The sequence below is a fragment of the Sus scrofa genome, chromosome 1 (assembly GCF_000003025.6).
Source record: "Sus scrofa isolate TJ Tabasco breed Duroc chromosome 1, Sscrofa11.1, whole genome shotgun sequence".
Classification (NCBI taxonomy): Eukaryota; Metazoa; Chordata; class Mammalia; order Artiodactyla; family Suidae; genus Sus; species Sus scrofa.
In genome coordinates, this window is record NC_010443.5 from 99775344 (window position 1) to 99800560 (window position 25217).

Genomic DNA, 25217 nt, shown 5'->3' on the forward strand with positions numbered 1-25217 from the left:
ACAACAGCACCTGCTGTGGATACAGGATGAGTTAAGTAGACTTTCAGTGCTTGCTTTTCAACTGGCTCACCACTTAGAACACTGTCTCCATGAGGAAGATCCCAAATGCTGAATGATACGGCCTGAATATGTGTGTCTCCTCCAAATTCATATGTTGAAATCCTAACCCCCCAAGTGATGCTACTAGGAAGAAGTGCCTTGGGAAGGTAATTAAGTCATGATAGTGGAGCCCTTATGAATGGGATTAGGACCTTAGAAGAGATAACCCAGGGCCCTCAAGAGAACCGGACCATGCTGGTACCCTGATCTTGGACTTCCAGCCTCCAGAACCAAAAGAAACAAGTTGCTGTTGTTTATAAGCCACTCAACCTATGGTGCTTTGTCACAGCAGCCCATGCAGACTGACACTGTACTTAAAGTAACTTAGAATATAACCTGTCAATAAACTGGGGATGTCTGCAAACAGCTATTTATAATTCAACTTTGTTTCCTAGCCATCAATTACATTGCATTTTTTTTCTGTTTATTTTTTAATACCACATATTTCTAAGCACAACTTACTTTTAGCATCATAATACCGCCCATTGGTCCAGTATTCCTTCCTTACTTTTTCCTTTTTTTCATTTTTATATTATTATTAAAGTATAGTTGATTTGTAACATTTCATCAAGTTCTGTTGTACAACAAAGTGACCCAATCACACACATTTCCCTGTGCTGTGCAGTAGAATACTCCATTCACTCCAGACATAACAGTTTGCCTCCCCAGAAAACCCCAAAATGCCCATCCCTCCCACTCCCTCCCCTTTCTCCCCACCCTGGAACCCCAAGTCTGCTCCTTTTGGCCATGCTCTGTTTTTGTTTGTTTGCTTGTTATTTTTAGATAGGATCATCTTTTCCATATTTTAGATTCCACAAATAAGTGATATCATATGGTATTTGTCTCTCTTTCTGGCTTACTTCGCTTAGTATGAGAGTCTCTAGCTCCATCCATGTTGCTGCAAATGGTGTTAATTTGTCTTTTTATGGCTGAGTAATATTCGACTGTATATATGTACCACACCTTCTTAATCCACTCATCTGTCAATGGACATTTAGGTTGTTTCCCTTTCTTCTTCCTTTTCAGAGTTCCCTTCATACCATGATTTTAATTTCATTCTTACTCTCAACTGTACTGTGGGATAAATTGAATTGTGTCCTTTTAACACACATGAAAGCAAAGTCAAGGGAGAGTAAGCCACTTGCCCATGTCCTCACAGTGCAGAAACTGCCAAAATGTGACAAGAATTCTGAGCCATGACTCCAAATCCAGTGTTCTTTCGCCTAAACCGCCCAGTATATCATTAACAACACTGTCAGCTTTTAACATTTCCTGCTTTAAGACTGTATTATAAATGGCTAGAACACAAGGTCAGAACATAGTAAGCAGGAAGAAATGCATGCATTTCACCGAAGCTTAGGACACGCAGGAAATTCAGCACCCATCCATCTTCCTCTTCTTGTTCCTGTTTCAGAAGTGCAAAGGTACAAAAATACTGCTCTGCCTGGTGAGCCTACACCTGCCTTCCAGAGACTCTCCTGGCAGGTAGTCCCCTCAGGATTTTCCAGGACCTTCAAAACTGCATTAATAAAAGCATCTCCAATGCTTGAAGATACAGCCCTGCTCAAATCAGAAAATGCCAAGCGCCTGTTATATATGGCATAGCACTGGGCCCTTGGTGTGGTCTCCGCCCTCCTGGCTAAGTTGAGGAGATAAGGCAAATACATAAAACGTTAAGCAATTACCCAAGAAATAAACAACAGACCACTGCAGACCAATGACAGGAGCAGAGAGGCCCGAGATAAAGATATGAGCCAATGCCAAGACCAAGTAATGTATGGACATCATTTCAAGTGACTACTTCAGGGTACAGAGGGAGAGTTTCCTTAGGCTGAGGTAGGCAGGGTTTATGAGAAAAGCTGAAATTTGACCTTGGTCTTGAGAGAACGAACTTGTGAGAATGTCTACTCCAAGTAGATACAGCACAGACACAGAAAAGGTCAAGGTACATTCAGAAAATGCTGAGTGGGGAATTCCCGTTGTGGCTCAGTGGAAATGAACCCAGCTAGTATCCATGAAGACATGGGTTAGATCCCTGGCCCCGCTCAGTGGGTTAAAGGTCTGGTATTGCTTTGAGCTGTGGTGTAGGCTGGCAGCTGTGATCTGATTTGATCCCTAGCCCGGGAACCTCCATATGCTGCAGGTGAGGACCTAAAAAGAAAAAAAATTAAAGATTAAAAAAAAAAGAAAATAAGTGGACTGATGCTGCAGTAGAAAGAGTGGACCACACACAGCAATGATTGACCAACAGTGTATCAGTCATGATACTCGGGCTCTGAGAGGCTTTGACCTGGCTTTGGACGAAAGATATGTCTATCTCTTGTGACAAGAAGTCCAGAATTCTGAAGGGTTCTAGTGTTGCTTCATACCAAGACACATGATTGCCCAGGGAAGGGGTTTTGTCAAGATCAAGTTTCTGTCAGGAAGTCAACACGAGAATGTGGCTGATCCCAGAAGGGCAGTCCAGCATCGCAAATGGTTATTGTTTAGTGAGTACTAAACTCCAACCCACATTATGCCTTCAAAATGAACCCAAGAGAGGATTACCAGGAAAAAAAGAGAAGAGGCTCCTCACCTAATAGCCAAATCCAAAACTAGATTCGGAAACACTGCAAAAGACCTTCCTCCTTTGTGCCTATTTACCAAAAGTTATACATGGGTCCTAAAGAGGCTCTAACCAGGATGGCTGCTCAGACTGTTCAATCAGCAAAGACCCTCATTGTAATGATGCCTGGGGGCTTGTGTTCATTAAGCAAACCTGCACTAGGACAATCCCCACCATGTTAGTATGAGGGAAGGAAGGAAGGGATGCCAAGAGGCTGGCCAGAAAAGAAAGTACACTGATGTCCAGGCCTGGGGAACTGTAGTTCCCAATATATTCCCACACGATGAGGCCCTCACATGGTGAGCTTTGGCCAGGCTCAGCAACCCAGCAGGACTCTCCTACTCAGTGATGGAGTGTATCTCCCTCATTCTAACACCGAAAAATCAAAAGTGAGGGGAGTCTCCCCATGGTAGCATTACTCTATAAAGCACACCTTTAACATCATTTTATTTGTTTTAAAACATGTTTCTCAAGCACCTCCTATGTGCTACACATGTTCTAGGCCCAAGAGATTCAGTAATGAACAAGCCAACTGCTGCGCTCATGGACCAGAATCCAGTTATGGAAGGCAAGCTAACCAAAGTGCCAGGTATTGATAAGCCCAAAGAGAAAAATCAAGGCAGAGAAATGGATCGAGTGGGTGGCAGAGAAGGCATCTGAGGGCCTGACTCAGCAGAGGCCTGAATGATGAGAAGCCCCTAGTGCAAGGACCTGGGAGAGAACATCAGAGCAGAAGGCCCAGGGCAAAGGAATTAAGGTAACAAACAGCCTGCAGTGCTCAGTGAATAAGCAAGGAGGTGGCCCACAGCGACAGAACCAACAGATGAGGAAGACAGGACAGAAAGGGCAGGGCAAGCAAGGCCGGATGACATAGGGCCCCGCAGGCCCAACGGGGGTTGGATTTTCTTCTGAAAGCAAAGAGAAGCAGCTAGATGGTTTCAAACAAAGGAGTGAGAGAATCCAAGTGACACTTTACAAGAAGGACCTGGCTACTGTGTGGAGCACAGACTGGATGGAGAGGAGGGAGAAGCAGAGAAGCCCATTAAGAGATGGCTGCCACTATTCAGGCCAGAGACCTGGAGGACCTGGAGGGTGGACAGTAGTGAGGGGGCAAAAAGTGAGGGTCTGAGCTCTGCTTAGAAGTCAGGTCAACAGGGCCTGCAGGCAGACTGGGGGTGGGGGGAGGATGCCCAAATCTGGGGCCTAAGGATTAAGCCCTGGAGGATTAATCGGATCATGCCACTTACCAGATGGGAGAGCCTGGGGAGAAACAGGAATAGCAACAAACAGCTTGTTTCTCAGCCTCCTTCATTCAGAAGTGGTGACTTTTGGAAAGCCATACACTCACACTTTCAGGGAGAACCATTTCACTCTGGGTGAATATGGAAAAAATCTGGACGAGGCAGCACTGCTAGGTTTTTTTGGTGGGGGAGGCTGCCACACCCATGGCAGGGGTAAGTTCCCACACAAGGGATCCAACCCATGAGCCCTGAGCAGCAACTTGAGCTGCTGCAGGACAACGCCAAATCCTTAACCCGTTGTGCCATGAAGGAACTCCCAGCATTGCTATTTTTTCAACCTTCTGCTCTGATGTTCTCTCCCAGGTCCTTGCACTAGTGGCTTCTCATCATTCAGGCCTCTGCTGAGTCAGGCCCTCAGATGCCTTCTCTGTCACCCACTCAATCCATTTCTCTGCCTTGATTTTTCTCTTTGGGCTTATCAATACCTGGCACTTTGGTTAGCTTGCCTTCCATAACTGGATTCTGGTCCATGAGCGCAGCAGTTGGCTTGTTCATTACTGAATCTCTTGGGCCTAGAACATGTGTAGCACATGATTCAGAAAGATGGGTACTTTCACACACTCTTACAGATGGAAGAGACCCAAGTGATCTTCAAAAGATGAGGGGAGTTCCTACTGTGATACAGTGGGTCAAGAATATGACTGCAGCAGCTTGGGTGGCTGTGGAGGCACCATTTCAATCCCAGGCCCAGCACAGTGGGTTAAATGATCCAGCATTGCCACAACAGCAGCATAGGTTGGCAGCTGCAGCTCAGAATCAATCCCAGGCCTGGGAATTTCCATATGCCATGGGTGTGGCTATCAAAGAAAAAAAATGAGGAAACTGGGGCCCAGGCATATACAATGACTTGCCCTAGATAAACAATGTCCAGAAGCATCACTGTTAGTGTCACATAAGCCAAAACTCTAAGTGGAGAGTCCCATTCTTCCTCCATCACACCATGCACCTCTTAACATACACAGCAAAACAACATGCACTTCTGTTGTCAGAGCCTAAATACACCAAAAGAGAGGCATCAGTCCATCCCATCAGGAAGCCTACAGCAAGCCTTCAGCTACAAGGGGGGGGGGCATCAGTGTGATATACCACATTAACGATCTGAAGAGTAAAAACCATATGATCCTTGCAATAGATGTGGAAAAAGCCTTTGACAAAATCCAACACCCATTCCTGATAAAAACCCTTCAGAAAGTGGGCATAGAGGGAACCTACCTCAACAAAATAAAGGTCATATGTGACAAACGCATAGCTAACATCATTCTCAATGGTGAAAAGCTGAAAGAATTCCCACTGAGATCAGGAAGAAAACAAGGATGTCCACTCTCACCACTACTCTTCAACATAGTTTTGGAAGACCTAGCCACAGCAATCACAGAAGTAAAAGAAATAAAAGGAATCCAAATTGGAAAGGAAGAAGTAAAACTGTCACTATTTGCACATGACATGATACTATACCTAGAGAATCCTAAAGACTCTACCAGAAAACTGTTAAAGCTCATCCACGAATCTGGCAAAGTCACAGGCTACAAAATTAATACACAGAAATTGACTGCATTTCTATACACTAACAATGAAAGATCAGAAAGAGAAATTAGGGAAGCAATCCCATTTACCACTGCATCCAAAAGAATAAAATACCTAGGAGTAAACCTACCTAAAGAGACAAAAGACCTGTAACTCTGAAAACTATAAGATGCTGATGAAAGAAATCAAAGAGGACACAAATAGATGGAAAGACCTATCATGTTCCTGGATTGGAAGAGTTAATATTATCAAAATGGCTATACTACCTAAGGCAATCTACAGACTCAATGCCATCCCTATCAAATTACCAAGGACATTTTTCACAGAACTCGAACAAAATATTTTAAAGTTTATTTGGAAGCACAAAAGACCCAGAACAGCCAAAGGCATCCTGAAGAAGAAAAATGGAGCTGGAGGAATCAGGCTCCCAGACTTCAGACTATACTACAAAGCAACAATCACCAAAACCGTATGGTACTGGCACAAAGGCAGAAAGGCAGAAATACAGATCAGTGGAACTGGAGAGAAAGCCCAGAACTAAACCCACGCACCTACAGCCAACTCATCTATGACAAAGGAGGCAAGAAGATACAATGGAGAAAAGACAACCTGTTCAATAAGTGGTGCTGGGAAAACTGGACAGCCACATGGAAAAGAATAAAACTGGAACACTCCCTAACACCATACACAAAAATAAACTCAAAATGGATTAAAGACCTAGATATAAGACCAGACACTGTAAAACTCTTAGAGGAAAATAGAGGCCAAACACTCTCTGACATAAATGACAGCAACAGCTCAGATCCACCTCTTAGAGTAATGACAATAAAAACAAAAATAAACAAATGGGATCTAATCAAACTTAAAAGTTTGGGCACAGCGAAGGAAACCCTAAACAAAATGAAAAGGCAACCCACAGAATGGGAGAAAATCTTTGCAAGTGAATCCACTGACAAGGGATTCATCTCCATAATTAGAAACACTTTCTGCAGCTCCAAACCAAAAAAACAAACCCTGTCCAAAAATGGGCAGAAAATCTAAACAGACAGTTCTCCACAGAAGACATACAGATGGCCAAAAAACACATGACAAGATGTTCAACATCACTCATTATTTAGAGAAATGCAAATCAAAACCACTCTGAGGTACCACCTCACACCAGCCAGAATGGCCATCATCCAAAAGTCTATAAACAAGAAGTGCTGGAGAGGGTGTGGAGAAAAAGGAACCCTAGGACACTGTTGGTGGGATTGTACATCGGTGCAGCCACTGTGGAAAACAGTATGGAGATGCCTCAGAAAACTAAACATAGAACTCCCATTTGATCCAGCAATCCCACTCCTGGGCATCTATCCAGAGGAAACCATGACTCGAAAAGACACTTGTACTCTGATGTTCATTGCAGTACTATTTGTGATAGCCAAGACATGGAAACAACCTAAATGTCTATCAACAGAGGAGTGGATCCAGAAGATGTGGTACATATCCACAATGGAGTATTACTCAGCCATTAAAAGGAACGAAATACTGGCATTTTTAGCAACATGGATGGACCTAGAAATTGTCATGCTAAGTGAAATCAGTCAGACAATGAGACACCAACATCAAATGCTTTCACTGATATGTGGAATCTGAAAAAAGGACACAATGAACTTCTTTGCAGAACAGATACTGACTCACAGACTGAAAAACTTATGGTTTCCAACAAAGACAGTTCAGCAGGTAGGGGGATGCACTGGAGTTGTGGGATGGAAATCCTCTAAAATTAAATTGTGATGATCACTGTACAACTATAAATGTAATAAATTCATCAAGTAATAAAAAATCAATTACTTAATTGACAAACAAAAATTAATTCTTCTGAAATAAATAAATAAATACACCAATATACCATAAACTGGAAAAATATCCAGGAATATAAGGAGTGACACAGAACGTAACACCTTTAGAGACAGACAAGCTGCTTCGTCTCCAGAAATGAACACACACACACAGATCAAGTATGCAGGGGATGATCCTCCCCACCCCCACTAGCCCATCATTTCTATAAGACACACCCCCAGGAAGCTATGTGCCAAAAGCATGACTTCAGGGACTGCAACCCTGCATTCCACACCTGCCTTGCAGAGTAAGTTCTGAGTATGTTGCTTAGCAGTCAGGGTCTCAAGCTCCTTTATTTTGCTTACCTCAGAGGGTAACAAGAAAGATGACAACTAAAGGGGAGCACAATTTGTAAAGCATCAAGTGTATATAAAAAGATAAAATATTGCTTTTAAGAATAAAGAGCTGATGAATATGGAATTAAAAACCTTCCATAAAACAAAAGTCCAGAACCCGATGGCTACACAGGTGAAGTCTATCAAACATTCAAAGAAGAGTTAACACCCATTCTTCTGAAACTCTTTCAAAAAATAACAGAAAGAACACTCCTAAGCATGTTCTATGAGGCCACCATCACCCTGATACCAAAAGCAGAAAAAGACACCACACAAAAAAATTAAATTATAGGCCAGTATCACTGATGAACATAGATGCAAAAATCCTCAACAAAATACTAGCAAACCGAATCCAAGTATATATTAAAAGGATCATACACCATGATCAAGTAGGATTTATCCCAGGATACAAGAATTCTTCAATATCCTCAAATCTGTCAATGTGATATACCACATCAACAAATTGAAGAATAAAAGAGATGCAGAAAAGGCTTTCGACAAAATTCAACACCCGTTTCTGATAAAAACTCTCCAGAGTATGGGGATAGGGGAAATGTACCTCAAAATAATAAAAAAACATGTGGAAAACCCACATCTAACATCATTCTCAATGGTGAAAAATTGAAACCATTCCCACTAAGATCAGGAACAAGACAAGGATGTCCACTTTCACCACTATTATTCAACATAGTTTTGGAAGTTCTAGCCACAGCAATCCGAGAAGAAATAAAAAGAATCCAAACTGGAAAAAAAAAAACCAAGTAAAACTATCACTATTTGCCTATGATATGATACTATACTTAGAAAAGCCTAAAAGCAGCACCAGAAAACTGTTGGGACTCATGAATGAATTTGGTAAAGTTGCAGGCTACAAAATTAATACACAGAAATCAACTGCATTTCTTTATACTTATAATGAAATATCAGAAAGAGAAATCAGAGAAACTATCCCATTTACAATCACAACAAAATGAATAAAATACCTAGGAATAAACCTACAGAGACAAAAAAGACCTATACTCTGAAAATCATAGAGCATTGACAAAAGAAATCAAAGATGACACAAACAGATGGAAAGATATACAATGCTCTTGGATTGGATCAATCAGCATTGTCCAAATGACTATATTACCCAAGGTAATCTACAAATTCAATGAAATCCCTATCAAATTACCAAAGACATTCTTCACAGAACTTGAACAGAACATTTTTAAATTTGTATGGAAACACAAGAGACCCCGAATAGCCAAAGCAATATTGAAAAACAAAAATGGAGGAATCAAGCTTCCTGACTTTAGACAATACTACAAAACTACAGTCATCAAAACAATATGGTACTGGAACAAAAACAGAAATATAGACCAATGGAATAGGATATAAAGCCCAGATATAAACACAAGTGCCCATGGGCAACTAATCTATGACAAAGGAGAACAGAACAAACAATGGAAGAAAGATAGCCTCTTCAATAAATGGTTCTGGGAAAACTGGAAAGCTACAAGTAAAAGAATGAAAGTATAACACTATCTAACACCATATACAAAAATAAACACAAAATGGATTAAAGACCTAAAAATAGGGTCAGACACTATAAAACTCCTAGAGGAAAACATAGGTAAAATGCTCTTTGACATAAATCACAGCAACATCTTGTTCTGACCCACCTCCTAGAATAATGACAATAAAGACACAAATAGACCAAACTCAAAAGCTTTTGCACAGCAAAGGAAACCACTGGGGAAAAAAAAAAGGCAACCCACAGAATGGGAGAAAATCTTTGCCAATGATGCAACAGACAAGGGCCTCATCTCCAATATACACTAACAACTCATGCAACTCAACAACAAAAAAACAACCCAACTGAAAAAGAGCAGAAGACCTAAATAGACATTTCTCCAAAGAAGACATACAGATGGCCAACAGGCATATGAAAAAATGCTCAATATCACAAATTATTGGAGAATGCAAATCAAAACTACAACGAGGTACCACTTCACACCAGTCAGAATGGCCATTATTAACAAGTCAATGAATAACATATGCTGGAGAGGGTGTGGAGAAAAAGGTACTCTCCTCCACTGTTGGTGGGAATGTAAATTGGTACAACCACTATGGAAAACAGCATGGACATACCCCAGAAAACTAAATATAGAGCTACAACATGATCTAGTAATTCCACCGCTGGGCATATATCAGGGCAAAACTTTCATTGAAAAAGACAGATGCACCCCTATGTTCATAGCAGCACTATTCACAATAGCCAAGTCATGGAAATAACCTAAATATCCATCCACAGATGAATGGATTAAGAGGATGTGCTAATACAAAGGACTATTACTCAGCCATTAAAAAAGACAAATTAATACCATTTGCAACAACATGGATGGATCTAGAGACTCTCATACTAAATGAAGTAAGCCAGAAAGAGAAAGACAAATACCTTATGATATCACTTATTTGTGGGATCTAAAATATGGAACAGATAATCCTATCCAAAAATAAAAAATAAGCAAACAAAAAACAAACAGATCATGGTCAAGAAGAGCAGACTTGGGGTTCCCGGGCAGGGTGGGAGAAAGGGGAGGGAGTGGAATTGATGGGCATTTGGGGGGTCTGGGGGATGCAAACTGTTATATTTGGAATGAATGGGCAATGGGATCCTACTCTACAGCACAGGGTAATGTGTGTGATTGGGTCACCCTATTGTACAACAGAACTTGACGAAACACTTTAAATCAACTATATTTGACTAATAATAAAAGAATAGAAAACACTTACACAAAAACACAAAACAATCACGCTATATACAAAATAACCAATCCTTATGTAACCAATCCTTACGTATAGCAAATATTTAGAAAAAAAGGCATCCCCTGCTTAAAGTTACATGAAGTTATACGAAGTGTGTCTATGTGAGTCTATGTTGAACCTCATTTGAAGATACTGTCAAAAAAGCCCAAATTTGGGACTTCTTTTTATAATTGAAGTATAATTACATCCAATAAAATACGCAGATCTAAAAAAGTTCTAAAAAAAAAAAAAAAAAGAATAAAGTGCTAATATTTTCTGAAGGAGAAAAGCAGAAGGCAACTCACTGTGGTTCCTCCAAAGCCACCTCCTCCTCACAAAATTAGGCCAAATTAGGCCAAAGTCAGGAGACCAGGGCAGGGTAGTGATATACTCTTAGACACTGATGCACAATGGGTGAAGTAGAAAACACCTTACTGCTCTTTCATTTGATTATACAAATGTCTCACAATGGGTGCTCGTGATTTGCCTGATGCAGACATGCTGCGACATCAGAAGGCATCTGACCTTAGACAGCAGGACCTGTTCCTAGAAGAACACACCCCAGGCCAGGGTGCCTATCCAGTGACAAGCAGAGTGACAACGGGAGGAGTGAGAAGGCAGCCAGGCAAGCCAGGATGTCAGTACATCTTGGATCTATCACTGATGGGAGCTAAATCATCAGCTTTCAGAGCAATATAGGGAACAGACATCAACGACAACCACAAAAACAACAACAAAAAGGCAAATCGGGTTCCAGCCAGCTTCTCAGGGGATTTGACCCCACTTTGTTGCAGCTGTGTTTCTTCTAGGACTGACCAGAGCACCATTTTCCACAAAGGGCTCCAGAGGGCACCAGCCCAGTCTGTGGCAGCACCCACACTGTGCCTGCTCTACTTTCACACTCCTCTTCCACCTTGATCACCCTTCCTCTCTAACCTTCTTCATTCATTCTCATCCCGTTCCTGTCTGCATCCAACCTGCAACCTGCACAGCTTCCTCCTAAAAGAAAGCCAACAGGTGGTCCTCTCACATTGCCTTTCTACCTCCCACCACTAAATAACCACCTCCAAAGCATGGAACTAAAGCACATTTTAAACTATTTTGTACTGAATCAATAAAGCTTTTTAAAAAGAATTCCCATAGTTAGAATAAATTCAAGTAAGTTGGAAACCTATTTCTCTAAGAGAAACAAAAACCATAAAGCAAATTTCTTTAGGTTTCCTTTTATAGATCAGTGGAACCTAGTGTTTTACTCCTTCCTTCCTTCTTTCCCTTCTACTGTTTATTTGTAATTATTTTTTTTTCACTGTAGTCTTGCATTTTTTCCTTCCCCAGAAGCAGTCATTTCTAGCCACCTTTCAAGGGGTCCTATGGCATCCTTGGCTGGAGGGGGCCCAACCTGCTAAGACCTGCAGAGATGAAGCCCTCACTTCTGTACAAGGCAGCCCCTTCCACTGCTGGGAGTGCTGACTGGCCATGTGCTCCTGGGCCCCAAGTTCAACCTCCCTCCCTACAGCATACCCACTGTTAGGCACTACGATCTTCAGACGAACTCAGACAGAAAACACATGAACTCCACAACATTGCAGTACTATTTCAAGATTCTATCTCTTTTCTCTGGCATATACACCCTGGGCCCCCAGCTGTTCCTCATACACCATAGTTTCCAGGCACCTCTCTCTTCTAGGCAGCTACCTCTCACTCTATTGAGAGTTCCTAAAAATACGTCATTAACATCAGAATAGAGTGGAGTGGAGTCACATGTTGGGGGGTGATGAAGCTTGATTCTAAAGTCAATAATAAAGCAAAAATCACACAGTCCCAAAATTACCCTTGAATATCTTACACTATGCATCACAGTGAGACACTTCAAGAAGCTCACTTCACTTTAGAGCCTCTCACATCAAGAGGCTCCCAGCTGCCCAAGGGAAACAGAATCCCTCCTTCCATTTCACCCTCACTCCAAGGCATAATATCCTCATGGAGCAGACTGATCATACACACAACTGATTTTTTGTTTTCTAGTTGGTTGGTTTCTTGGGAATTGTTCGATTTTGCCCAGCACACATGCTGTCTACCTGATATTTCAGCGTATCCATGAGCCAGATTTAAGCTGCAGGTCAGTGCCACCATTACTTAGTTCTCTTCAAAGGAAGCCTGTTTTCTCACATCTTCCAAGTTGTTTCTCCCCTCCACACCTGGCCCTCAATCCAGCCTGATACTTCACGATGGCCAACCAAGAGCCAGCACTGGCACAGTTCACACAAAGAATTCTGCAAAACTTCCATTCTGAAGACTCATTATTGTATATCATTGTCTTGATAAGAAAGAGGTTGTAAAGAGGTTAATGTGATAGCAATCTCACTATAGCACATAAAATCAATAGCCTCTTCCAAAGGCTACAACCATTTAAGCAACTACAATTTTTTTTTGCCTAGAAGACAATTGTGCACTCTTATGATCTTCATTTATCATCCGAGGTGAAAAAGTTACCAGTACAGGTTTCTCGCCTGTATTTCTGGTTATGTTTGAAGTCACCCTAAGTCATATTAGTGCATCAGCACCCGATGAACCATATTAAGGAGTTTCCATTGTGGCTCAGGGGTTAAGAACCCAAAATAGTCTCCGTGAGGATGGGGGTTCAATCCCTGGCCTCGCTCAGTGGGTTAAGGATCCAGCACTGCCATAAGGTACAGCACAGGTCAAAGATGTGGCTCGGATCTGGTGTTGCCATGGCTGTGATGTAGGCCTGCAGCTACAGCTCTGATTCAACCCTTAGCCCGGGAACTTCCATATGCCATGGATGCAGCCATAACATTTTTAAAAATTAAAAAAACCATCATTATCACTTATTCATAAAAGTATCTTTTTGTTGTTGTTGTTGTTGGCTTTTTAGGGCCACACCTGTGGCAATATGGAAATCACCAGGTTAAGGGTTGAACCAGAGCTGCAGCTGCCAGCCTACACCACAGCCACTGGCCTACACCACAGCCACAGCCACTTTGGATCCCTTAACCCATTTGACAAAGCCAGGGATCAAACCCTCATGGATACTAGTTGGGTTCATTACTGCTGAAACACAATAGGAACTCCTAAAAGTACGATTTTATATGGGAGATCATGAACACCAAGCTTGAAAGAACTTCACAGATACCATTTAAAGCAATGTCAAAATAGCAAAACAACCATGTAAATCAAGATAATCTTAACTTTATGGATACAAGTTGGTACTAAATTAACTTTGTTTTCAGGAATAAGCTCTAACACAGGTTCAGTTCAGTGTTAGAGGCAGCTCTGATAAAACTCATGCAAATATTCTTCCCTACTTTGGGCAATACACTATGTTTATGCTCTAAAAAGTAGAATACAATAAACAAACCCTTGTAACAGCTTATAAACATTTTGTTCAGGTTTTTATATTCCCCCATCTTTGCCTTCCTCCTCAAATGACACGTTAATTTATGGGAATCATTCTTTGACATCACTCTGATGTTTTCTCCTTCTTCAAGGGCTACCCAAACCAAATTTCAGTCCTGTCCTGCCCATCCAATCAGACTATCACCCCTACATCCATCCCACTCTCCTATCTGCAGACCTGCGCCCCTGTGGCTGGAGGGAGGAAAAGCAGTTTTCCACGTGGACAATGGTGCCCCCATTCTAGTGTGCTCTGAGCAGCTCAGAGAAGGAAGGAACAGCTCTGGAGGCTGGAAGCCCCAGGATGATGCTTGTCTGAGCTTCATCACTGCCCACTGCAGGGTGGTCCTATAGGGGGGACCTGCCCTTCTCCACGCTCAGAGGCAGGAGGTAGAAGGGCCTGTTGAGGGATTGACAGGAGGGAGAGCAGAGACTTCCTCCCAAACTACTGTCTTAGGAGTTGCCATGATAGCCTAGGAACTACGACAACTGCCTACTGCACATCCTGCCACTCTTGTCACCTTGGTAAAATGCTTCCTTCATTCACTACACCTGGATGGTACTTATTACACAGAATATCACTGAGTTAATGAGGACCACGCCTCACGCACCTTTCACACCCAGCACTGTGCCTGATATCACGAAGATTCTCACATATTTGTGACTCTTATACAGTGGTGCCCGACCAACTGAGACCAAGAATGGAAGACATGTGAGCTGTGGGCACGGCAAGTTCTAGTGAACATGATGAGCTGAAAATGGACATCTCTCCAAGACATAGCTTCATACTCAGGGCTCACAGCCCAGACCAGCCCACACTGGCATCAGTGTTCCTTCCCACCTGTGTAACCCTATTAATCCCAAAAGCCTATGGCTGAAAACAATCAAAGAACTCAAAGTCTAATCACTGTTTACCACAGTGAGTAACTGAAAAATTATAATTTCTTTAGGTATCCTGTGACTTCACAGGAAAAATTGGATAAACAGAGTTTACCAGGAAAGTGCAACCACTGAGCCCCAACCCCACCCAACAAAGCACAAGAAACATAAGGTGAGATTTTCAATTCTAGCATTAAGCCAGGAGTTTACTTACTGGGTGAGATAGCATGAAAACCAGTTACAGCCTAACTCATTACTTGGCTGGCACTAGCTACATCGTTTCGGATACAGGCTATGGTTCCAGGGCTGCTGGGATCATTTACAGCCCGGGACACATCTTTGTTCTTTGGCCAGCACTTAGGCAGTTTCTGATTTCGGAGATGGTTCATATTGTGTCTTGAGTACAGTTCAGACTGAGACCCTTGGCATCTGCCCCGTTCAGTAAGAGCTCGCTACATGGCTGAGTATTGTGTAACCCCAACAGCCTGCCGAGTGGCATTTTGTTTCACACTGCTGGTCAGATTTCAGGGATATTAACACAGTGAACAATCCCAAGAGCCTTTATTACGGATGGATTACAGAAGGTTAAAGAATGAAGTGATGGAGGAGGGGGGAAGTAGAGGAAGCAACTGGAGAAAAATGAAAAGATGTAGAATATTTCTAGCAGAGGAGATGGACAAAATCCAGAAAGGAAAAAAAATGTCTATCATTGGACTATGGTAACAGCAGATGTCAGAGCCCATAGCCCAGCACTGTTCTTACAGTTTTACCGTCTAGTAGCAGGTCAGACATGGAAACCCCTACTGGAATCCAAGGCAGGGACTGATGAAGTCAAAAACTAGATTAGACACTCAGGCAGAAGGATGCAAGTACCATAAAGAGCCATGACCTAGCAAGAAATGAAACGAAGGCCAGAGCCAGTCCTCCAAGTTCATCTACCTGAGTTAGATGCAGCATCTATTTTTTTTTAATGATTTTTATTTTTTTCCAGTAGAGTTGGTTTACAGTGTTCTGTCAATTTCTACTGCATAGCAAAGTGACCAAGTCATATACATATATATATATACACACACATATATACACATACATATATACACATACATATATATATACACATATATATATACACACACACACACATACACACATTCTTTTTCTCACATTTCTTCCATCATGTTCTATCACAAGTAACTACATGTAGTTCCCCGTGCTATACTGCAGGGTCTCATTGCTTATCCACTTCAAATGCAATAGTTTGAATCCATTAACTCCAGACTCCCAGTGCATCCCACTCCCTTCCCCTCCCCTCTTAGAAACCACAAGTCTGTTCTCCAAGGTCCATGAGTACACTTTGGCCATGTCGTCACAGAATGACCCCTAGTGCTATCGGAAATATAGATGCTTGGTATGAAAGTCTCTAGCTTCATCCATTTGCTGCATCATATTTTTGATAGCACCAGGGGTCATTCTGATGCACCCCTAAGTGGGAAAACCAGAGCTCAGAGCTCTGGTGCCTGCAACATCCATAACCTCTTCTGAGGGAAGCGCATGGTTCCCAGTGACTGAGGCATCTTCAGAAGTTCCTTGGGCCTCAGAGGCCAAAGCCACATGGCCCAGGCATACCTCCTAGGAACAGCCAATCAAGAGCCTACTTTCTATAAAAGCTCTAAAGCTCTTGTCATTAGTGGCACTGGAATAACAGCAGATAGTAGACCAATCTAAACTGGAACTAGAGATTCAAAAAGGGGGGTTTAATCCAAGGTAGAGGCAAGAAGACAGGAAAGGGGGCAGAGCTAAGAGTAACCGGGTCACACTGATGGTACCGGCATGGAAATGCACCCCTACCACTGACAGGATAAACTGGGCCATAAAACCTAAAAGAGCCTGAGCATTTTTCTGGTCCCCTAATACTGTGCTGACCTGTTATGTCAGGCTGCTCATACCAGCTAAGCCTGTCTGCTGAGAAAGCATCCTTAGGACAGAGCCTACATGGAGTGGATAAGAAAGGAGATCCTGCTGTATAGCACAGGGAACCATATCTAATCACTTGTGATGGAACATGATGGAGAATGATGTGAGAAAAAGAATGTAGATATATGTATAAGGGCCACTTTACTGTACAGCAGAAATTGACAGATCACTGTATTATCAACCCTAATGAAAGTTTTTTTAAAGAAGAATAGAGCCTATATCTTGAAGTGCCCTTGCAATGAAAAAAGCTTAGTACACCAAGTGCCAGGAAGGGCAAAGATAGATATGGACATCCGGTTAGTGCTGTCAAGGTGGGATGCTCCTCTCAGTACAATGGGTAGGTGTCCCACACCTGTAGGCTATGGAACAGTTAGGTCTGGAGCTCTGGGGCTGAAGATTTGAGATGACAGGTGGTCCACAAGGCCAGGACTTTAAGATTCCTTTTGTTCTTTCCTTCCCCACACCTGAAAGGGTAAAAGCAAGGGCATAGCCCTAGAGTCTCTCCATCAATGCTGGTGCTTCGCTAAATGAGAGGACCCAATCCAAGGAGCAACCTAATCCAAGGACCCAGCCCAATACAGGAGCTGGGGCCAGTGAATAAGCACCCACAGCAGACTTCTCAGCCCTTCAGGCTCTCACCCCACACTGACCAGCACTGGACTGTGGCTTCCCCAAGGACAAGACCTTCTCCTAGCAACAGGATTAGCATCAACTAATACAGTTCACATGTTCTCATTTTACCTCATCAACCAGTCTCTGAGGGCGCTACTAGCTTCTTGCCTCTATTTTACAGATATATGAAGTCTAGATGTTAAGCAGTTGTCTAAGGTCACACAGATGCTAACTTCAGGGGGTGGGTGAGGGTTAGGACGATGACAGGACACCCGTGCTCAAAACCCAGGTCTATGCAGTCTAAAGGTTATGCTCTTGACCTCTATATTTTCCCTACCCTTTTTTCTCCAGAGTTTTTTTAAACTGCAGTATAATACATATAATATCAAGTTCACCATCCTAACCATTTTAAGTGCACAGTTCAGTGGCATTAAGTACACTCACACTATTGTGCAACCATCACCACCATGCATCTCTTACCTTGCAAAACTGAAATTCTTGTATCCATTAAACCTCTACTTTCCCCTCCCTCCCACAGCCACCATTCTGTGTTGTCACTACAAATCTGACTCCTATAGATACCTATACAAGTGGAATTATATGATACTCGTCTTTTTTCTTTTTAAGCCACACCCATGGCATATGCAAGTTCCCAGACCAGGGATCAAATCTGAGCCATAGCTGCGGCAATGCCAGACCCTTAACACCCTGTGCCAGGCCAGGATCAAACCCAGGTCACTACACAAACAACACTGGATCATTAACAACTGTGCCACAGTGGGAACTTCTACAACATCTGTCAATTTATAACTGGCTTATTTCACTTAGCATGATGTCTTCAAGGTCCATCCATGTACAGCATGTATCAGAACATCCTCTCTTTGTTTTTGTTCTTAATTCCAGGTCCCTAACTGGTCCTGCTTCAATGAGTGGCCATGACCAGGAGAAAAAAGAAGGGGAACCAGGTGGCAGAGGGAGGGGTCATGTCTACAACACTGCATTTATACACAGCACTACACACACACACTCCCTACTACTGTTAAGAGCTGGCAGTGTGGGAAAGGGGAGGAACAGGTGGGAAACTGGAGTGTTACAACAGCACCCTCCCCAGCACCCCTGTTTGAACTCAATCTGCCTCAACCCAAGGAGAATCAGATGATGAAAAGCAGTTCAGGAAGGCCAGAACTGTCAGGGGTGAAGGGAGGAGGATGGTCCAAGTAGGGTGAAGGGAATTGCTCCCCCCTTGCTGGGATCCTCCCAGCCCCTCCAGTCTGGCAGGAAAGGGGCAGCCTGCAACCCCTGTAAGCAGGTCTGGGGCTGCCAGAGGCTCCAGGCAGGGGGCAGGAGGGGTTTCAGAAAGGCTTGCCCTCCAGGGAGATGAGGGCACTGCCCCCCAGCTTCACTGCCAGGATGCAGCAGTCCTTGACCTCCTCTTGGCAGCTGGCTTGTAATTCATGCTTGAGCCCTGTCAGCTTCTCCTTGATGGTGTCCTTGGAGTTGGCATAATCATTTTGCTCTTAGTGGATGCAGACTCAGGGCCCAGACCCCTTTCTTGCTTTCCCTGGTCTCACAGGTTGCATCACAAAAGATGTGGTAGCAGTCCTTGTGTGGCAGCACCCTCACAAGTCCTTGTGTGGCTGAGGAGTTGTCTTCAGTCTGTCCCACATCACCTACCAGCATCTCCTGGCCCTTCTTCAGGATGAGGTTCTTTCCTGTCATAGCTCAGGCACAAGGGCACCGCGTTCTTGTGCTTCTTCACCTCCCCTGGTGAAGGCAACTCACACCTTCATGTCACTGAACACTTTGCTGACACCTAAAACAGCCACACTGGAGGCCTCATTTCTAGAAGTAAAAGGAAGATGGCGAGGAGAGCCAGAGAACGCAAGAAGTACTGCAGGCTGCTGCCGGGCTCCAGCTGACCAGTATCTTTCCTTTTTAAGGCTGAATATTCTGTTGCAAGGATGGACCACATTTTGTTTATCCATGCATTCATGATGGACACTGGGCTGCTTCCACCTTTTGGCTATTGTGAATAATACTGCTCTGCCTTCCCTTCTTATCTTATATTCAGTGGCTGACGTCCTGTCTCATGCACAGCAGGGCTAAGAAGGTACAAAGAGCATCCTTCCATCCACTTTCAAAAGAGCATTCAGGCAATTAGGTGGAATGGGCTTTCCATTCAATTCTTAAAGAATTAAGTATTTATTAATGCTATTATAATTGTCATAACATTGAGGCATGCCCATTTAGTGAGTTGATAATATTAACATACATATACATTCAAAGGGGACTATAAATCAGTGATACTATAAAATCTGATGAGGCTTTAAGTTTTTAACCAAACAAACCAGAAGTGTTACATTCAAATGAGTATTTTCCTGGGAGGCTCTACACTGACTGATGATGAGAACACCTGCAGCCTGACTGTACTTCTCCTAGGATGACAGCTAGTAAGGGGCCACACAAAACTGTCATCAGTACCTGGAAGTCACACTTTGCCTGTAATGGAAATAAGTCTGTGAATTCCTTCCTTACTCAACACCAGATTATATCTTTGAATAACTCTTGGATATTTCCAGAAAAGAAAGCATACCTTCCAGGCATAGATTTTTTTCCCCTCATACAAAGGAAAAAGAATACATCATCAGATTTGAAGCCAATTTCAGAAGAAGTATTGACGAGCTCCAGTATCCTGAACCTCTGCCAGAGAGAGCATCCTGAAGGAAATATTAGTCATTTGCCTGACATATTAGTCATTTAAAAATCACATTTCAAGGGTATTCTTATCATTTTGATGCAAAGAGCTTGTTACATAGTAACACACATGTATACCCAGTAAAATGAACATTAAAAAAGCAAGCAGCTTGATAGCAAAGAAACACTAGTTTGTGGCTAAGCAGACATTCATTTTCCTTATTTCACAAATAAACATTAGCTCTCATTAAAGAGTGGAGGCAAATTAAGAATTTACTTAAATCTGATGAGACAAGGTAAAGCAATTTATCTCCTTTTAACATATGAATACCTCCTTAATACTTATTCATACAACAAAGGAACCACTGGACTGGAAGAACTCAAGGTCAAAAGGTTACTTTGCAGAAATGGGCCTTTCCTCTCTACATCACTGCAGGTACAAGGTGTTCTGCACACGTGCTGGATGAGTGATGGACAAAAGAGATGGTCTGAATCTTCAGATGAAAACTGAGTATTATTATTGTTCCTGTGGGAGAAAGGTAGCTGAAACAAACTTGATCCCATTGCTGCCTCTTTTTCCATTTTGTTTTGTATTTTTGGCCATGCCTGTGGCACTCAGAAATTCCGGGGCCAGGGGCTGAACCTGCACCATAGCAGCAACAAGGCTGGATCCTTAATCCACTGCACCACCAGGGAACTCATTTTGCCTCTTTGGAAAGCCACCTGCTTTGTTTGATTGCCCATAAAGGATGGAGATTCATGTTTGTCCCCACCTAATCATGCAAATATCCATGACTTTTGATGAAACTGTCCATAAAAACTTGTGTTAAGTGAGGAAAAAATAAAGTATCCTTTTAATGCAAATGATAACCTCAGGAAGGTAAGGGCAAAAAAATACATATGTGATCAAAGTTATGTAAAATTAGGATATTCAAAAATAAGACAGTTACATTAGCTTTCATATCCACAAATGTTGCTTTGCTGCTATTCCACATTTATATCTGTGCTAAGCCTTTGGGCACAGTAATAAAAAAAAAGATAAACAACATTTAATTATCTCCTGACATGGGCTCCACATTCCATAGATTTAGGCAAGTGCCAGAGGAAACAGATGGGCTTTCCACCAAGTACTCTAAGCCAAAAGCTGTGCCAAAATGACAGAAGGTAACATTACAGTAAAGGAGGCTCCTTGGTGGAGAAAAGGCCTTTCCTCAAGGAGCTGTGGCCTGGACACAAGAAGGGAGTACAGGTGGTCTTTAAATCAATTCAATGGCATTTTACTGAGTGCCTACAGTATGAAAAACCCTATCTTGGGAAAAGTGAGGGATGTAGGTATATGATAAAACTTCTAGCTTCAATGAGAGCAATTTTACAAACACACACCCAATCATCAACTGCATGCCTGTAAGAAAAAGTAGTGAAACACATTCTAGAATTACCTACAATCTCAAAGCTTTTTTAAATTCGGCTTTGTAACTCATCCTATTTTTAGAAGATTCATCTTTTTTAATATGTAATTGATGAAGTACAGTAATAAAGTGAATACCTGTGAACTCATCACAAAATTTCGTAGCCCAATAACAGCCCTATTCACTCCTGCTCCCCTGCCACCTGCCATACCCAGACACCTACTATTCTAGTTGCCTTTTCCCACATTCCCTGGTTTTTACTCATTTTATCACATGTATATCTTTTACCAATACTGTTCATTTTGCTGATTTCAGAAATTCATAAAAGTAGTACCAATTCTGTATGAATTCCTCTCTGAGGCACCTTAAACGTGATACCGAAGCTGGGCATCATATAAAGTCAGGTACTATGTTCCAAGCACGCATCTTATCACTGGTGGGACTGCACTGGGAGCTGGGTAGGCAGTTAGCAAAAGCAAGTTAAACCAGAGTCTAAAGTGAATGATCAGGGCACACAACGATAGCTGAACAACCTACAATTTACCAGTTCCAATACTTTACCTTTTCATCCTTCCCCATAAATACACAGTATCCAGGTCACCGCACAATGAAACTGGCATCCTATTGCCCAGGACATTTTTTCTTGTACAGTCTCTAAGCCAAGGGACCTGAATCACTTAGTGCTGAAGAGATAATAAGCCAAGCCCTCAAATTCCACGCAGAAGGCATTTGGATGTTCTCGTTTTAGGATTTTATGCCACTACTCGTTTGAGTTTTGTGATGGTAAAAGCTCTATGGGAAAATCATTAAGTATCCCTCGCGATGGGCCTCTTCATTCCTCCCCAAGCTTCAGCAAAGGAGAGAAAAGCCTGCAGGGGGCATGTCACTATTAGAGTCATTCAAAGGAGGATAATAATTTATGGGCCCTTCAGTTAATTTTAAGAGAAACATTTTCAGGCCATTAACTTGGAGCTCAGATATATAAGCTTTATTCCCACAGCAAATTAGCAAGATACTCTAGTACTCATTTACAACTTGAGGACTTCCTCTTCATATCAAACCTAAAATGCCCCCATTGGAGGAGCTTCTAAAGTGCTCTGAAAGTCCCCACTAAGCACCTGAAGTCTTAAAAGGGAATTGTCTGGGACTTCCCACTGTGGCACAATGGGATGGGCAGCATCTCTTCAGCACCAGGACACAGGTTTGATCCCCAGCCCAGCACAGTGGGCTAAAGGATCCAGTGTTGCTATAGCCACAACACAGGTTGCAACTGTAGCTCAGATCTGATCTCTGGCCTGGGAACTCCATATACCATAGGGTGGTCAAAAAAACAGAAAAGAAGGGGGTTGGGGAATGGTCTGGGGCCTGTATATCCTTCTATAAGGGTCTACCCTCAGATGCTGGAGGAAGGGTCCTTGTCTGCGATGGCCAACCTGACATCCTGAGTGAAGGTGAGCTCATCTTCCAAACACCTGTCCAGACAATGTGTAGTAAACAGGGCACCCCCAGAAATGTGAAGATCTTTGGCTCAACGGGCTGATGGGAGAGCCGCCAGGAGTCTCTCAGACCTGCTTCCCTTAGCTCAGAAATGGACCAAGACGCCCATCAGACATCAAGCATGATAGGAAAGAAGAGATTTCGCTGCAGGAGTTTAAGAAGGAGGTAAAGCTAGTGAAGTGACTGGAAAGCAGACTGGTGCCCTGGAACAAAAGAAGAGTGAGAACTTAGAAATCAAATAAGAGAAAGATGTGGCAGAAGGGGAAGTCAGATATTTGAAGCATGAGGATTGTTGGTTTAAGGATAAAGAAGACTACATGTCAAGTAAATATGGACCTTTGCCCTATAATCAAAAGCAACTGAATTCTGCCAACAAGCTGAAAGAGCCTGAAAGTGGTATCTTCCCCAGAACCTTCAGAGGGCCTCTGCCCAAGACAACAGGTATGGCCAGAAAGACTCTTCTGATTAGAACTTTGACTACATGTTCAAACTGCTCAACACTGGCAATAGCAGTGTGGGAAAAACATCTTTTCTGTTCCGTTACGTGGATGACTCCTTTACCTCTGCATTCATCAGCACCACTGGGATTGATTTCAAAGTCAAAACTCTATTCAAAATGAAAAGAGAATCAAGCTTCAGATTTGGGACATAGCAGGTCAGGAAAGATACAAGACTATCACTACAGCCTATTACCATGGGGCCATAGGCTTTATTTTAATGTGTGACATCACAAATGAAGAATCCCTCGGTGCAATGCAGGATTAGTCAACTCAAAACACACTCGTGGGATAATGCCCAAATCATCCCGGTTGAGAACAAATGCGACATGGAAGATTAGCGGGTCATTTGAACCGAGCAAGGCCAACATTCAGGAGAACAGCTTGGTTTTGAGTTTTTTGAAACAAGTGCCAAGGATAACATTAATGTCAAGCAGACACTTGAGTGTCTTGTGGACACCATCTGCCAAGATGTCCGAGGGTCTGGAGACGGACCTGGCCATCACAACCGCAAAGCACAAGACTCAGGGAATCCCTCCTCCGCAGCAGCCCAGATGTGGCTGTTAGTGTCCCACCCTCAGGCGGCACCTGGGGGTTGGCTACTAAAAATAGCATTTATAAATGGTCAATTTGCCTTCATTTATACTGCCTAATAATTATCTGAGGGAAATCTTTGTTGTCAGTGGCTCAAACATGCACTAAATTCTGGGGAGGTTTCCTATGTTAAAAAAATCAAGTAAGTTTACACTGCTTGAGTTTCATGTAAACCTTATGTTTGTTACATTTCACCGTTTTTGAAGATGTGACCCTCTTGAGGGGGTCAGTGTAGCCTGAGAAGAGCCAAAAACAAGGGTCTGCCTACACTTGGAACAGTTTTTTTAAGAAGCACCAGGATGCCTATGGGGCTGAGGGTGGTGGTGGCAAAGGATGTCAAGCAGCAGATTCCCCCAAGGAAAGAACTATGGGTCAGACCATTTCTCAGAGGCTATGCTTTGTGCTCTCACTCTGCTGCCAGGGGTGAGGGCAATGCTGACAGAAAGGATGCTTTTTTTATACACAAATGATGTTCCAGATGCACCATCAAAGAGACAGAATCTCATGGAAGGTAGCAGATCAGAGTGGTCCTACCCTGCTCCCCAGGAGGAGTGCGCTTTGGGCAAGTCATGAAAGGCGGAGGTCCCTTATTTGTAAATGCGAATGACGAAGGTGTCCATGTCACAGTGTTATTGTCAATGAGTTAACAGACAGTTCTTGAATGACATGGCTCTCAAGCATTTGATAATGTTAGCTAGTGTCTCTCCACGGTAGGACTCAGATGTAGTCATGCCAAAGTGCCTTATTCAAAATACGTATTTGTACAATTTATCCCCAACATTCTGGTTTCCATGACTTCCTATGTCTAAAAATATAATCATTTAATGACCAAAAACATAGCTATAAATAGTGTCTCACTTAACAGAGCAAATACAAGGAAAAACTACAAATAAGTGAAGCATATGAAAAGATGCTCAACTCTTCAGTGAAAGTCAACTTTAAACAAAAATAAAATGCTTAGTGTAAGTTTAAAAAGAGGAAAGGATAACCAGTGCCAGGAAGGGGTGAAGAAACAAACTGGTTCTTTTCTGAAGTCTGGTAGTAGAATCGATGAAGACTTACAAAAATGCCCTCCGGCAATTCCCCCTTCAGGAACTTAGCCTCCCCAAATTGAA

At 42.7% G+C, this 25217-nt stretch overlaps 1 protein-coding gene and 2 pseudogenes across 5 annotated transcripts in view; 1 reads left to right on the forward strand and 2 right to left on the reverse strand.

Moving 5' to 3' along the window:
- Positions 1-25217, reverse strand: part of MYO5B (myosin VB) — a 392693-nt gene that overhangs the window by 357102 nt on the left and 10374 nt on the right. The gene's annotated exons all lie outside the window — the stretch shown is intronic.
- Positions 18154-23888, reverse strand: LOC110260825 (annotated as a pseudogene).
- On the forward strand, positions 21260-24097 carry LOC100523580 (annotated as a pseudogene).